The sequence below is a fragment of the Gasterosteus aculeatus genome, chromosome 14 (genome assembly GCF_964276395.1).
Source record: "Gasterosteus aculeatus chromosome 14, fGasAcu3.hap1.1, whole genome shotgun sequence".
NCBI classification, from domain to species: domain Eukaryota; kingdom Metazoa; phylum Chordata; class Actinopteri; order Perciformes; family Gasterosteidae; genus Gasterosteus; species Gasterosteus aculeatus.
Window position 1 is genome coordinate 11344552 of NC_135702.1, and position 16019 is coordinate 11360570.

The 16019-nt window shown below is 43.3% G+C and overlaps 1 protein-coding gene across 2 annotated transcripts in view; it reads left to right on the top strand.

The window, feature by feature from the left end:
* The window catches only part of cntfr (ciliary neurotrophic factor receptor), a 177323-nt gene that overhangs the window by 17937 nt on the left and 143367 nt on the right, over positions 1 to 16019 (top strand). For both annotated transcript variants that reach the window (XM_078088470.1, XM_040197036.2), the window contains one exon: positions 15896 to 15936. The gene's annotated coding sequence lies outside the window, so the exon portion shown is untranslated. The remainder of the gene's footprint in view (positions 1 to 15895; positions 15937 to 16019) is intronic.

The window sequence follows — 16019 nt, forward strand, 5'->3', positions numbered from 1 at the left end:
GTGCCTGTGTGAATGCGGGGGTGCGTTTTAACATCTGTGTGTGTGTGTGTGTGTGTGTGTGTGTGTGTGTGTGTGTGTGTGTGTGTGTGTGTGTGTGTGTGTGATGCTATGGAATGGACCGCTATGTGCTGTGGTGTATGCGTATCACACTGGTATTCCCATTAAGGTGTGTGTGTGTGTGTGTGTGTCTCTGTGGTATGATTCATGACACTCTGCTATTGCTTGAATCCATTGACTGGTTGCTCAAGAAAATTTAGGGGAAAAAAGTCCATATGGTACTTATCATAAGCGGCCATATTTCTCCATTACTAGAAGCAATTTGTTTTAATTGCCTACTTAAAAGTTATATGGCCCCAAACTAGCTTCTTTTTTTTGCTCCATAGAAACTTAAATGAAATATGAGAATGTCTATTAACTGCCACGATTATGTTATAATAATCAGAAAATTGAGTTGTCAAGACCGGCAATCCTGTTGAAGTTGTTACAAAGCATAATGTATTGTAGGTGGCAGCTGGGGACTGAAGCTGTGGTTTCAATGCTGGATTCTGTATCAAATTTTCCAACTTAGAATCTCAAATACAAAGAATGACAACACGTTGCGACTGCACTACTCTGCTGTTTTGGGCTCTTCCATCAGCAAAAGTGTTGTACATTCCCTAGTACTTTTTCATACTTTTTTGGGGGGGGGGGGGGGGGAAGCACCCGGCTGTACTTCAAAGCACAATTGGCGTGCAGGCGTTTCATCTGCTTCGGCAAAGGATTCTGCCAGTGACCCGTTGAAGATGATGTCACGGCAGATTTGATCATTTGTCATGGCGATCAGCCGAGAGTCCCGCCAACAGGAAAGCAAAAAGAGAAGGTCTTCATAGCAAAAGGGAAGTCCTCGACTTGAGCAGAACATGTTTTAGAAATTGGGCATAACAATCAACGTCCGCAAAATTATTGATCATACACTTTAAAGAGAGAATTCCTCTATAGCACCATGGCCTCACCGGCTGGAGGGGTGTTAATTAGTTTAATATAATACACACGTACATAAAGTTCACAGAAGTGGATGAATTCTGGTGATTCAGAGTTCATAAGTGACTCAAGCCGTAACTTAATTTCCCCTGACGGATGAGCTTTTGGCCACAACTGGATTGACTGAGCATGATTTCCATGTTTTTTTTCGCATGGTCACTGCAAATTTCACTCCTCTGACAACAATATCCGACCCCTCTGCATTCAATGTGTAACGCGCCAAATCGTCTCAACACCGCTGGTCACAACGCATGACTAACTTCGCTGCACTGTGAGGCGAGCCAGTGTTGGATCAGCGGTGTTATTTTAAGACAATTTGTGCAATAAGCGATGGCGAAAAGAATGGAGAAATGAAAAGCTAAACCCCAGAAGAAATGGATCATAATTTCATTTCGAAAAGACCTTTTGAAATCAACATGGTCAGATTGAAAAAAGAAAAAGCAAAGCACATTTTGCTTTCATTGGTCGGACATATTAAACTGCACCAAAGGCTCCTGCCATTTCCTTTCATTTTTACAGTACTCAATAGTGTTGTTTAAATATAATGTTGTACACACACACACACACACACACACACAAACAGAGGATTATGAATATTGGTGGAATAAAAACTATTTTATTTTAAAGATGATTCCCACTTTGTGCTCGGGGCTGTGCTTGGCTTGGCTCCTTCAATCGTTTTTCATGTGCAGGAGGCTTTGCGAGAGCTTTGTGTTCAAAAGAAAGGCATGCGAGATCCTCGAAGGGCTGTGACACTCCCATTAGGAATACTTTTCCCACAAAACGCCACACACATTAAATGAGAAACACACACTAACGCCTGCAGCAGCGCGCACAGATTGTGCTTACATTGTAGCCCAACATGTCGAGGGAGCTCTGACTCAACATCGCTCTTTTACATCAACTTCTAAACTGGATTTAGCGTCACAGCTTCTCGAGGTAGAAAAACCCAACTTTCTCATTCTGAATGCAAACGCCCCCTCGTTTGCCCTGGTTAACATGGAAAGCACTGCACTCTTCTGGAGTTTCCTGTGCCGTGCTGCAGTGTGTTAAAGTTGGTTTCAAATGGACTTAATTACGACATGTTTTTATGTTTCTTGAATCTTGGCTATCATTGTAATCTTGTTAGACGGACAGAAAGACCAGCATGTGTTCATTTATTCAGGAGCAGAATCCACCTGTGGCACGTGTGGGAACAGGTCTTCTGTGTGCATCAATCATGGTAAATCAAATCAGCGCCTCTCGTCCCGTTTAAAAGCACTGTTCCCCCTGTCATGAGGCGTACTCTGACTTTGGCGGGAAAGTATATTACCCTACATATGAATATTATGGACGTATGGGGCTGTAAATTAGCCACCAAGGGCAGATGTAGTTTTATGGAAACTCAGACACAAAGTAGTGAAACACGTGAGTCTGTGGCGATTTGAAATTATTATTACTGGTTGTTAATATGTACTGTCCATGTATCCACATTAATTAGAGAGAAAAAGGCCCTTGTGTCTATATGAACATGTCATTAAGCTAAAAACAACTAGTTGTAATCATACTGGAAGCCTGACATTTTGGTGATGATACTGATATGGCGTCACTCCGCTTCCATTTCATTTCCACGAGGCATCGCACGGGAAATATTTCCCTGCATCACAAAAGGAAAATATTTCTCTTGGTCTTTGTTTGAATGAGACAGGCGTTCTTGTACTCGCTCTCCTACCACAGAGGCGCCTGTAAGCAAGGCTGTTAACCCTTACCGGCCTCCCTGGGATTTCCTCGTGTCCATTTCATTTAAAGCCACAAACACATGGGATGCTGCCAAATAGCAGCCTTTGTGTCCAGTTGACTTTCCCCTAGATTCCATAAAAGTAGGTTAAGGCATGGTAGTGTGGCTTGGCTGAGGATGATCATTGAGCAGGAATGGCTTTCATCTCATAGAAACTGCATGGGACAGAACCAAGTATAGTAGAATATATATAGTCTGATGTGAATGCTGGACATTTACATTTTGATTTAATGTACGCTACAATAAAGTAAAAAAATCAATATACGTATTTGGCAGCCTGGCTCTACTACTTGTTGCCTCTAAAGTAATAAGTCACATCCCATGGAAGACCGGACTACTTGTGAAGCAGACATCAGGATAGGTAGGGTACTCTGGTATTTGAAACAGACTGAAGCGGATGGACATGATTCTGGACTGCTGGATGGAGATTAGACCCAATTTTCCTACCCTATAGTGTCAAATTGCCCTCTCTATGACTGCCAGCATTGCATATATAGGGGCTTTCTATCGCAACGGTGCCATTTTTTTTTTTTATGGGATCGACATTTTATTTGAGAAAGAGAGCCAGCCGCCTTCTTCCCGGAAAATTGCGAGAGCATAGTGTTTAAGACTAATTTAAACAGAGACGCGATGACAGCTGTCAATTAACACAGTGAAGCATAGGCTGACCGATCAAGAGCGATCATACTCCATCCATGGAGAAAAAAAGCACACTGAATATGACCTCAAAGAAAAGACTTGCATCTTGTCTTGCATTTCAAAATGATGTATCCAGTACACTCTATATCCTGGGACCCTGCGGGGACGTGCGGGCAGACGGCAGCAATATAAAACGAAGGCACTTAGGTTTGGGCTTCACGCCTGCTGTGGGACGCAGGTCAGGGACATGTTTGTTAATGTAATCGGCAGAAAACCTTTTGGGGAATATGAGACCGATCTGCCGGTCACAGCTCCTTGCAGATTAACTGAAAACCAGTCGGTTTGATTGAGATGCAGAGAAATACTGTGAGAGACCTTTTTTTTTTTGTGGCTGTCCAGCCAGAAAGGCTTGCTGCATTGTATTGATTAATTCAGGGATAGAGATGGAGCTTGTGCATTGAAGTCCGAGAGGTTGTGTGTGTATTTGTACATATAATCTAAGTTTGCATTATGGATGGACTCCGCTACCATGTTGCTAAGATAGACACAAGTGGTTTTAGACCTCAGTTAATCAGAGAACTGTACATTCAATGGAACTGGATTTTGCTCTAACATATCCCTTGGATAATTGATTTGAATGCATCATTACATGCGCAGCTATTGTGATTGCTCACCTCAGCTCCAAACAAAGGCATTGAATAAGTAGGGGAGGTCTCTTAACCAGACGCATACATCAACTGCATATTTGAAAGGGATAGCCGTCATTGGAGACATGAGGAGAAATTCTTCATTGTTAGTCCTCTGTTCTTGCCTAAATGTGCGAACCAGTGTTAGTGGATGATGCAAGGTTAATGTATTTTGCAATTGTATTCAAGGTTCAGCTTCAATCCAGCATCTGCATGTGTGTCCAGACTCTTCACCTCTGCGAAACCTGCCCAACTGGATCGTTTTTAGGATATATTTTGGAGGGGTTGCTGTAAAACCGTAAATAAACCCATTTTATTTCCCATAAATTCTTCACCGTAAAATCCTGTTATTATAACTGATTGTAATTGTACAATAAACACGTTTCTATATATTTTTCACAATAATAGTCCTGTTGTTTTATTTATTAAATTTTGAATTGGAAAAAATTTAGAAAAATCAGGTCTCGGGGGTTATTTAGTCATGGTCTTCCTCTCGTGCCTTTGCTTTCCATAGGAGAATGAGCACAGGTGTGGGAGGGAGAAGATGCAAGTCCTACATTTGATATATTGTCCAGATTGCACCCACATGCTGTCCTCATTTCAATGAGATCCAAACTCGATGTGAGCTAGGTCACCTCTGCATGTGGTCTGGCTGATTGGATCCCAATGCAATCAAGGTTCCACCTTGGAGCGTGGAACCTGAAACCACAGCCAAAGTATGAATAAACTCCAAGCTTCCATGTGCATCATTCAACACCTTTGAATATATCTATGAGTTTTAAGAAGGAGAGCAATTACCTTTTAAGATTATTTACAAAGGGTTAATGCAAGGACATTTTGAGCTGCATTTGTGAAATCCTGAGTGTTTGGATGAATCCCTTTGTGATAATTACAGCAGCAGTGGAGCTTTACTTTAGAGGGATCTTGACCCCTCCATAAATGAGGCTCCAGAGCTCTCCAATTAACATATTGGAGCACCAAAATGGCTGCATACATCACTGGGTTTCCATTACAGATAGATGGATGAGGTGGCCTGGGGCAACAGGCTGCGAGGGGTGTAAAAATGATGAGAGTGATTGGGGGAAAAAAAAAAACACTGCAGTGGGTAAAGATGGAGATTCACCGAGACAAATACGCACAGAAATAGAGAGGCATGGACTGAGCAGCACGCGGAGGCAGATAGGCAGACATGGAAGAGAAATCAGATACATGAGAGGAGTCGGGCCAACCAGATGGTCTAATGACCACAGGAAATATTACAGCTGGCAACCGCACACCAACATTAATGACAGCAGTCGTTAAAGAGCCCTCAGAAGACTGTGTGTGTGTCTTCCTGAGTGTGTGTGTGTGTATATGGTGACTGTACTTGCCAAAAGTGGCCCTAATTATTGCTACCAAAAGACAATTAAACCTTACTTTTTTTTAATGAGAACCCGGGGGAGGGGCTTCAACGTAGGTGCACGGTGACCTTTGAATCTGTGCCGTGGACCAATGGCGACATGGCGACCTGTGTTGATGTGCATCCGTAGTGTATTATCTCCGTGGCAACGTGTACTTAGATTCAACCCTTAGTGACACGATGGATCAGAGGTAAACGCGCGAAAGAAATGTGTTCCTGCTAGCATTCAGCGCTGGGACGCATGTTTGGGAACAATGTAAGACGTAAATTTGATTTATTCTAGATTGTCACAAACTCCATTTCTTACTCTAACACATACCTCCCAGTGTTTCTTTCCTTCATGCACACTGCTTCCACCTCTTCATCCGCTCTCTGTTTGCATCCATAGATCTTTCTTCCCTCTCTCTCTCCCCTATGGGTCTATATGAAATATTCTGACCCGGGTCCTGCAGTGAACACATAATTAGAAACCACTGAACCGTGGCTTTAACATGGGGCCTTTTCCGCTATCTGTTTTCGGGGTAGGGGTGCTGGGTTAAGGAGGAGGATGTGGAGTGGAAGCGGGGTTAGCCTGTAAAACATCTTCATGGCCTGAATGCTACACCGGCCTGAAATAATGGAGTCCTTCAATAAGCGATATGAGAGGGAGAATGGCTAAATGGATTGAGAGATGGGGCATGGGGGAGAAGGGAGAGGATGATGGTGAGGCGTCGACAGTGAGATGGAAACCCAGGCTTATGGCTCGCCTCCATTAGCTCTGATTTCCAGTGGCGCGGGTCATTGTTTGGCTTCGATCTGCATTCATTTGCTGGCTTCATCAAACAACATTTCAATTTTTAAACTACATCACTTAAGTAAGTAAAGGCAAGTAAAGCCCGAATAGAAACCGTACAGCTATTATAAGTAATTCCTTCATTTTCTTTTGTTGCCCTCAATTTTTCAGCCATGTGCCATATGGGGACAAAACCAAAAACAATGAATAACAAATAGGGCTTATCGGCACTCTTTACCTATACTGACCAAATTCACCGAGTACCATTTAGTACCCACACTCCTCCGGTCAATCATTAGCAGCAATCAACCCTTTCTGTGTCCAGATCCTGAACAAGGCTACCAGCTGTATGGTTTGACCTCGCAGCCAATCTCCCGAAGGGGTTTGTGTATTTAATGGGACGTGTGATTGGTCCACATTTATATTTTTCTGTGTCCTTTAGTGCATTTTGTGTTGGTCCTGTACCTCTCGCAGCGTAATTTGTGGTCTCGGAGCGTGACTTTTACCTGACTTTGTCCCTGTATAGCTTTATTATGTTGTCGTGCTGTGACCAGCTAGTTATGGTTTGCGCAGACGGCTTATTGCCGTATTATAAAAGGACAGAGGAGCCTTTGGGACAGTTTTCATCACCGCGTGTCCTTGAAACACGTAGATGTCACATTGTCACACACACATGGACAGCTACTCACTCACCCTCACATCCGCACACGAGGACATATGCGCGGTAACACTACCGCACAGCCACGCGACCAACACGCACCATATTTTTTATGTGCCCTCCCTCTCGGCTACAGCAGGAAATGAATGTCCAGCAGCTGAGGCCGTTAATTAACATTTATGGCTGGAAATGACCGTTGAATCGTTAGACTGCCTCTTACAGCCTGAACGTCAAATGGAACCAGGGGATAAAAATCCAATCTTTGTCCCAGAGTCTCTGCCAAAGTAATGATGGTGGCTCATGATGCTCGTTTGTTTTATAATAGAGATCTAACCGTCGCTGATCTCCTTCAGGGTACAGAGTGGGTTTGGTCATTTGATCGCATGCGTTGACTTTGGTTTGCGATGCTCCACAAAGTTTTTTTTGCACCGTTTCTTCGGTGTTTTTCTCGATCACGCCCATGTCCTCCCTTTACCCACAGTGTAAAATGCAATCAATCAACACAAATCACTCTGTCAACAGCGTTGATTCTGGCATAATGTTTCGGCTCAGTTTCTTTTTTTCTCCTGCCTTTCATCCTTTTATTTTTCAATTTCACTCACTCCATTTCATCACCTGAGTCTATACTGCTGCTCCCCACTACAGCCCTCACTGTTAAAACATTGATTAGGTAGAAGCCGTGGTGAGAGGCCGTGTGCGACTAACAATGTGTACAACATGCACTTCAACATGCCCGTTCTGAACGCCTTGAATGATCGACTCTTACTCACACGTTCAAAAAAAGCTCTTATGGATCTTTTGATACAAGTGGAAGATACGAACATACATTATATATTTTTTCCTTTTGTGTTGATGGTATCTTTTAAAGGTATTGCAGAATCAGAAGGGAAAGTCAAACTAATGTGATTCATCCCAAAGTGTGGAGGCAGCACAAGCAGCCTCCCTCCGGGTGAGCGAGGGGCGCCGGGAAACCGCTCAGCAGCGTACACCGCCTGGTAAAGCTTCACTCCAGGCGAGCCCTTTGGTGAGGGGAAAAAGGAGAAAAAGCAATAATGATCAGGTTGACCAAGAAAAAGCCCATTTTAAGAAGTTTCTATTGCACCTAGAAACGTAAAAAAACAAACAACGAAACCCCTCAATATGTGGATGGTGAGTCTATATCGGGACGCTCATATACAACTTCAGTTTCATCCATCGCATTAAACCAAATCAAATTCCTGGACCCTTGCTTGGTTTCACTTGTACAGTTGACTTTTGTTGTGACATGTAGAGGATACACACACTTAGGAGCACTAAGCCACACACCGTTGTTATTGCACAAATCACACAGACATCTTATCCGGTTCCAAACACCTGTCTGCCAATCTTTTAATGTGCTCTGTCTATGTCCGCGTTCCCCGAACCAAGGGAAAGTGTGTGTGTGTGTGTGTGTGTGTGTGTGCGCGCGCTCGCTGGAGTGGGCGCCATGTGTGTTATTTGTCTGTTCAAATGTTTGCGTGTTAGCCGTCTGACGGCCACAGATAAGGTGGCAGTTATCTTTATCGTGCTGAGCCAACCATACCCTGAACCCTCACAAACCTCATGTGTCCCAGCGTGTTGGTGTTTCCCCAAACGTCCCCTCATTTTCACCTCGATTTCACACCATTTTTCTGTCTCTTGGTCTCCGCGCTCCCTCCCCTGGCTCAATTTGTCGATTTGCTCCCTCCCTCCTTTTTGATAGGAATTCATAGCCCATTTTGATCCTGTTTTGCTCCTCTTCTGTTCCTTCATCTATCCTTTTCTTCCTTCCCCTTCCTCTTTAGATGTTTCTTGATATTCATCCACTGGCCCTGGCGATGAATCTCCCATCTTTGGCCAATTGGACAGCGTTTCGGATCTCAGTGATTCCCTCTCAGGCCATAACTGTCACTTTCTTTTCCATTTTCCTTTTCTTCTTTTTCCCTTATCGCTGACCCCCCCCCTCCTAGTTCGCGATGGAAATCAAAAATTGGTTCCGTATTTTGATTCCTACTATCTTTGTCCAGATAGTGAATAATATCAGGTTTAAAAAAAAATAGTTTAGTTTTTAGAACTTTAGTGCCAGTTAATCAAATTTTGTTTCGGAACATTTGAGTTGGAGTGTTTATTAATTTTATCAACATAGTATGTCAAATAATTGGGTATCACAATATTTCATTTAATTATTCTAAAATGCCATGATTTATCATTTTATCTCCCTGCCCAACATCCAAAGCTGTCTAATCGGAGTTGCATGCCTCCCGAGTCTTATCTGGCAGATATTATTTGTACAAACCGAACCAAATATAGGATCAGTATCAATAAAATCGTTTAAATTCCCATCCCTACTCTCATTTTGACGTTCCCACGCCGACGTCACTTCCTCTCCTTCACTTTTGCAATCCTTTCTCGACACTCCCTCACCCGGCTATTTATTCTCAGCGCAGCCGATGTGACAGCCTTTTTTAACAACCTGCCAGTCATTTTATCCGTTTGCCTGCCAAGTTGCACCCCTCAGTCCTTCCCTTTTAGCCTTGCAAGACCATCCTAAATCATCTCAGTGGTTCACTGACAGTCTCCTGAGGCAAACAGCTGAGACCGGAGCCCAATCACTGCAATGCAGCGAGCGTTTAGTTGGTGATTTGCATCTCTCAACTACCAAATTTTGGGAACAAGTTTCATGCATATTAGATCTAAAACTGTGATGATGCAATAATATGAGGAGCAAACGACCGAGGCACAGCAGCAGTATCGTATGATTGGGTATAAGCACATATGATATCTTGGCAAAAGAAATTGTATCTCAATCATGTAGCAGTTGGTTAAAAGTCTCATGACCTGCATGAGGTCCGTGCACATTAAAGAAACCTCTGTCCCAATCCAACATCTGGCCGGTGTGGACCACCACGGGTTCAAGCGGTCTTCCTAGTATTCTTTCCTCTTGCCATTTCTTTATCTTGACATCTAAACTTTTTTGTTTATATTCTAGACCTTTTCATTCAACCTGTTTTTTTGTTAAAGGTCAGTTTACAGTAGATGATAATAGCCCTGGCTCGGGTTGTTTAGTGCCCCCCCCCTTTATTTCCCATGTGCAAATCTTTCTCGATCACAAACAGTCGCAGCCTCGATCCTTCCCATTTACTCTCATTTCAAGCGAAACGATCTTTGTCAAATGCTCTCAGCGCTCCTCCTTCCTTCCGTCTCCCACAACATTTATCCCTCCCAAGACCTCCCCCTTCTCTCTCTCTCCATCTCTCACTAAATATGACCATCTTTGTCAAACTGTCAGCGGCCGTCCTCCTCCATCTATTAAATGAAGCCTTTTGTTTCATTAACCTTGTATCCCTCCTCTCCTTTCTCCCTCTCGCCCTCGCATTGCCATCTGAAACCAGATGGATGTCAGGCAGTTGTTACCAGTCTGCCACAGGAGAGAACACTTTCTGCACGTTTCTCTTCTTCCCCTCGCCGTTCTTGCCTCCCTCCCGCTTTTGCTGCATTTACATCTGGCGGTGCAGAGGTGGAAGCGTTCTTTAAAGAGAGGAGTGAGTATCTTCAGAGACCCCCTCTGGGCTATAACTCTCTCTCCGTCTGACCCACTGCCTTCAAGGTTCGTTATTTTTTTTCTCTGCTTGCGATCATGTGGTGTTTTCTCTCCTAGCTTTTACAATGACATTGTTTTTGTCCCACTTTTGACATTCTTCATTTAGTTCCCTCATCCGTATATATCCAGGCATTTCAAAAAGGCACGATATAATAATTAGATACGAGCCGGAATAGTCAATAAAAATAGATATAGAGATATAACTCCATTTAAAGAGTTTTATTTTCTCGTGTTGAGGCGATGGTTCATAATTCACACCATGAATATTAACGCATCAACACCCTCCTCCCTTAACATTTTTTATTTCATAACAATCTTCACGATTCGAATGTGGACATTATTGAACTCTTTCAGAGTTACGGATGAAGTCCACTTGACATTCTGAATATTTTTGCTTTACTTTTTGTAGGCACATTTTTCCTCACTGGGATTAAATACTGGTTAAATAATAGTTTAAACCAATCTTTTGTATTCACCAGCAATTAATACACAGTTTTAAAAGGGTACCTCTTCCCGTTGTGTTTTCTTTCCAAATCTGTAAAGCCCCATAGTTCAGTCACATTGACCCAAGACACAAATGAGGGTTTTATTTGGACAATCAATGAATGGAAAACCATTTAGATATTAAGCTACACTAAGCATGCTGACTATTACAAAGAAAGAAAAGGAGAAACATTTGCAGCAGGTCGATCTCAACTGCTAACAAGTGACACATGCAGTCAGGGTGATGTGTACAGCAGTAGACTAGTTAAAGTGACACACTGCTGTACACATCCAGCAGTGTGTCACTTTAACTAGTCTACACCCGAGTTGGAAACACAAAATGTTTTTTCAAAAGCACGCCTCCGCCTCAGGAAAGACGTGTCGCCTAATGAGGCTTTCACACGTCTCCGTCACACACACTTGGACAAGGTTTCGTACATAACGTGCTGTTATTCCTGCAGCGGGATCCTGCCCTGCTCTACATGCACATTGCAGTCTTCGGGTTCGGATCTTTCTCACCCAAACCCCATCTTCATGGTGTGGGCCGGGCCAAACCATCTCGGCCTATTGCCCCTTTGTCCTCTCTGTTTTCATTGCATTACAGTGTGACACAGACCCATGGCCATTACATTAGAATGGGCCTCGGGAACAGGATCTGAGATAAAGCATCTGCTGTAGTGATGTCAGATGACAGTTATGAAGCAGATCATGAGGCTTACAGTCTGAACTCTCTGGCGCCGCTTTGCTCTCTTAACCTCTGACATCCTAAAAGCCAAATCCTTTCCACTGTTTTAGTATTACTTCTTCGGTCGCTGTTGTGACTTAACAGATATTTGCTCAGGCCCCATTCAGATGGTATTTCAAGATAACCGCTATTCCCTTGAACAACTAAAAAGGGCCAGATAATGTGCTGTCTTTAGCCAAAGCAGTTACTTATTTATGACATTCTGCCTCGGCTTTACCTGCTTCCTCTTCCACTTTGTCCTCATTCAACTGCACTTTTACAAAAGAAATGAATCTTTAATTATATATCAGAGACTTTCTCTCCTCCGTTAGATTTCTGCTGTGATGCATGAAGATAATGTATTCCATTGAATGTTCACTCTGGCCGGCGAACAAATTCTCCAAATAAACAGGCGGGTTGACCCGTCGTCAGCGGGTTCGCCGGTCACTGTGCTCTTAGTTAAATTCTCTGTCTCTCCGTGATCTTTCAGCCTTCATCTTCTTAACCCGATCCCCTTGCTCGCTAAGAATAGCCGTGGCTTAAAGAGAACAGGCAGGGAAACAGAGAAGAAGGGCGGTATTGGGAGGCTGCTGGCTGGATTCTCATTGGATTTCATGCCGTGTGCAGTTCAGTGGCTCCTATGACTCCTTTCAGCCCACTGATTTATAGTAGTTACCCTGCCGGTGTAACCTTTTAATTTTCTGCCTTTTTATTTTTAGTTTGTTTGTGCAAGGGCATGTTTTAAAGCGCTAGCGTCTCGTCATCCCTCATTCGGTTCAGACCTTCAACGAGGCGTGTGCCGTTTTGCACGACCGAAATCACTGCATGTTTTGTCCATCAGGTGGATGGAGCTTGTTTTGTGCTTTAAAGACAGACTACCAATAGACAAACAAATAAATTCCAATCCCATCAATAACATCTGTTGATTTTCTGACTCATGGCGAACTGCCACACACGAGCTTCATAACAAAACAGTGGGACACGGTCATGTAAGGTGGTAAAAGTCTGTTAATGCAGTGTTTCCCCTGCCCTTCTATTGGGGGAAGGACTGATGTCAGTCAGTCTGTCTCCACGCCCCCCCCGTCCCCCCGACCCTCCCGTCATTCATCTGTCCCTCTGTCGGTACGTCCGTCCTCATCGCCCCTGCAATGCTGTTAACTAAAGGGAAACCCTAAAATAGCATCTAGTATTAGCATTGAAGCGTAGCAACCGGCCCCCCACTGGTAAACGCTATTAGCTCCGTCAGTCCTTTTGCTGTAGTTTCCCCCCTTTGACGCTTTTGCCATCGTTAGCTGGTCGCCAGTGGCTCGCCGTCACCATGTCGGGAGCCGTTGGGATCAATAGCAATGATCCCAACCTCGGATCTTGCTTAGAGAACCTCAATTTGTGTTGTTTGATAAATTGTAAAAAGTTTGTAAAGTGTTAAAAAGGTGAGACGTGTGCTTGGAACGCAATTAGGTCAATACAATTTCTTAGATATATTACAGATGGATAATGCTGGTGGATCCATCTGTTCATCGTCATTTTAAGCCCAACCGCGGATATATTTTTAAATTGTCAACCACTAGTTTGAAAGGGTCAAAGAAACTGAACTCCCTGGTTACTGAAAACGTTATTGAGACAGCTGTTCAGTTGGGTGGAGTTTCCTGAATCAAGATGTAGCCTACAGCCATGATTGTAAAATGAATCAAGGAAGAGCAAAAAAACATCCACGCTGGGCTGACATAGTGTTATGACGGATGACATTATCAAGTAATGATACGTATGGCGTTTGGATGTCTACAGATAAGGATTTAGGGCGCGGGGGTGTTGGAAAGACACATGCTGAGTGTGTAATTACCACTCACTGTTTGCATTAACATCTCATCTAATTTAATTCCTCTCTCTGTAGTAGCTACTGTATATTTAGCTCTTTCCCATTATTCACTACTCGGGTGTTTCTTTCTCTTACACTCCGATCTCCGCATAAATAATTTTAACCCAGCCTGCTAATACTGTCAAGCTCCCTATCTGCAAAAGCACAGAGGCCTGCATGCGGGATTTGTTTTTGCTGATTTGCCTGCTTCTGTTAAGGTTATTCTTTGGTACTATTTTTGCTTTTTTGTTTAGTATTGTGATCATTTATGTGCTCTGCGCTGCTGCTAAAGGCGCTGTTGTCATCAAGAGAGTTAAGGAACTGCTGAATTGGAAAAGTATAGCTGGTGTCAAGGTCTGGAGGACGTAGAGGCACATAGTTGGAAAGGCGAATACACAAGAACGGCAAGGGGGACCGAGACCGAATGTGAGCATCCTAACCGTGATGTTTCATGTGATACCACTCTTTCTTTCTCTCTCTCTCTTGAGAAACTGAGATAAGCTGCCCTGACTCTGCATAAGAACAAAATATAAAACAACCCCAAAAAAATCCACCATTCTGAGGTCAGATTTATCTGGTGGAAAATGAAAGGAGACACGACAGGATGCAGGGAGAGGGCGAAACGGTGGAGGAGGGAATGTGGAAAAAATGTATAAACTTTCTGCCTTTTAATGCTCTCGCCGTAGTTAATGCAGCACGGTGAGTTGTTTGCTGGTTCGCTGATCATCACTTTAAGCCGAGAGCACATACTTGTTACCATTTGGGCCTTTGACCGAAACCTTCAGATGGCTGGTGAAACGTCTCCTCTTACAGGCAAATCTATGGATTTTTTTTCAATCTCTATTAAGTAAATCATTAAATTTTAATTGTATATTGTAGGGAAAAGCAGTACTGACTGACTGTTTGCTTCCTATTTGTTGTCAGTTAGTTTGGACCTGAAGTATTTGTGAATGAATATTTTTTACTTTGGGAAAGTGAGCGTAATAATAGCACTCTCATGCTTGTTGTCCTTGGTGCGTTCCAGTCATTGTAAAAGTTGACGAAATCACACGTGACGTTAGCAGTCAGTTCTTCTTCTCCTGTTCCATTCACTGGTATCTAATTCTTTCTTTTAGCAGCTTTTAGGCGCACCACTAGATCACTTCATCGTGAGCGTGACGCGGCTGTGGTAACAGGCGCTTTACAGCACGGCAGCTTCGGGTGATGTGCGTGCAAATGTAACTTGCCATGAAGCCGAGCTAGTTGGGGTTTTGTGCGTGAACCTATGACTGTGTGTAATAGACAGTGTGTGAAAAAGCGTGTAATAGGCTCACCTGTCCCCGCCTGCCGACTGATGGGCAGGGGGAGAGAAGGGAAACCAGGTGGAAGGAGGGAGCCATGGAGGAACCAATGCACCGAGTAGATAAGGCTGCATTTTATGTTCCGACTTCCACATTGCTGAATAAATGAACACCATTATAGAATGGGGTATAAAATAAAAGGGAGAGGTATGTTGATTGAAGAAATATTGCTTATTGGATGAGGCTGGGGAAGCGGGTGTGGATCGAACCTTAGGAGTTCATTACATTTAGATGTTTGTAAGCAGAGTAGTATCTCTTTAGAATCACCAATTTGAACCAGTTAAAGTTTATTACTGTGGCTTTTGAATTATGCTGAAAATATCAGCAGAGATGATCTTTCTCAATGGGGACACAACGTAAAGCATCTATAAAAATTGGAAATGGTTGCCGTAACAACAGCCGTTGGTTTGTAAGGGCCTCAGTTTCACATTTGGGCGGTCAGCATCTTTTGCAACCATAAGTGACATGAGCGGGCGACTAAAACCGAGCCTTGAAAGTCAAAAACACAGACGTCTCCCATATTGGAAAAAGCCGTGGTAGCAACCTGCCAATCACAAGTTAGCCACGCCCTCAGGCCAACCCGGCTTTATGGTCCCACTTAGTCTAAATGGGGCCGTCATTAACTAAGTAAACCACTGAATGAGACGTCATGTTCACAATGTTTATTGAGGTAATAAATCAAGTGAAATGTGGTGTCATTTTCTCTTCGGCTCCTATGCATTCAGACTTCTTTTTGCAACCAGAGGAGAAAACGATGGTCATTAGTTTGAATGCTTAAGGCGCTTCCACATTGGCTTCCCTCTTTAAAAACATAGGTCGCTGTCTGGTCGCAACAACCGGGGCAGATATCTAAAAAGAAAAGCAATAGTCACTTTGGAAAAATAAAACTCCTTTTTTGACTGTTTAATCTTCTGCCCTGACTAACTGTTGTTTGTCTTTGACAGGGTGACGAGGAAGATCACGCTGACGTTTCGTCTTGTCCAAGGTAAGAACACAAGACCGCCTGTATCTCTTTGCTCCATAAAAAAAAAAACCCTGCTGTAACTCAATAGTTTTTCATCCTCTCAG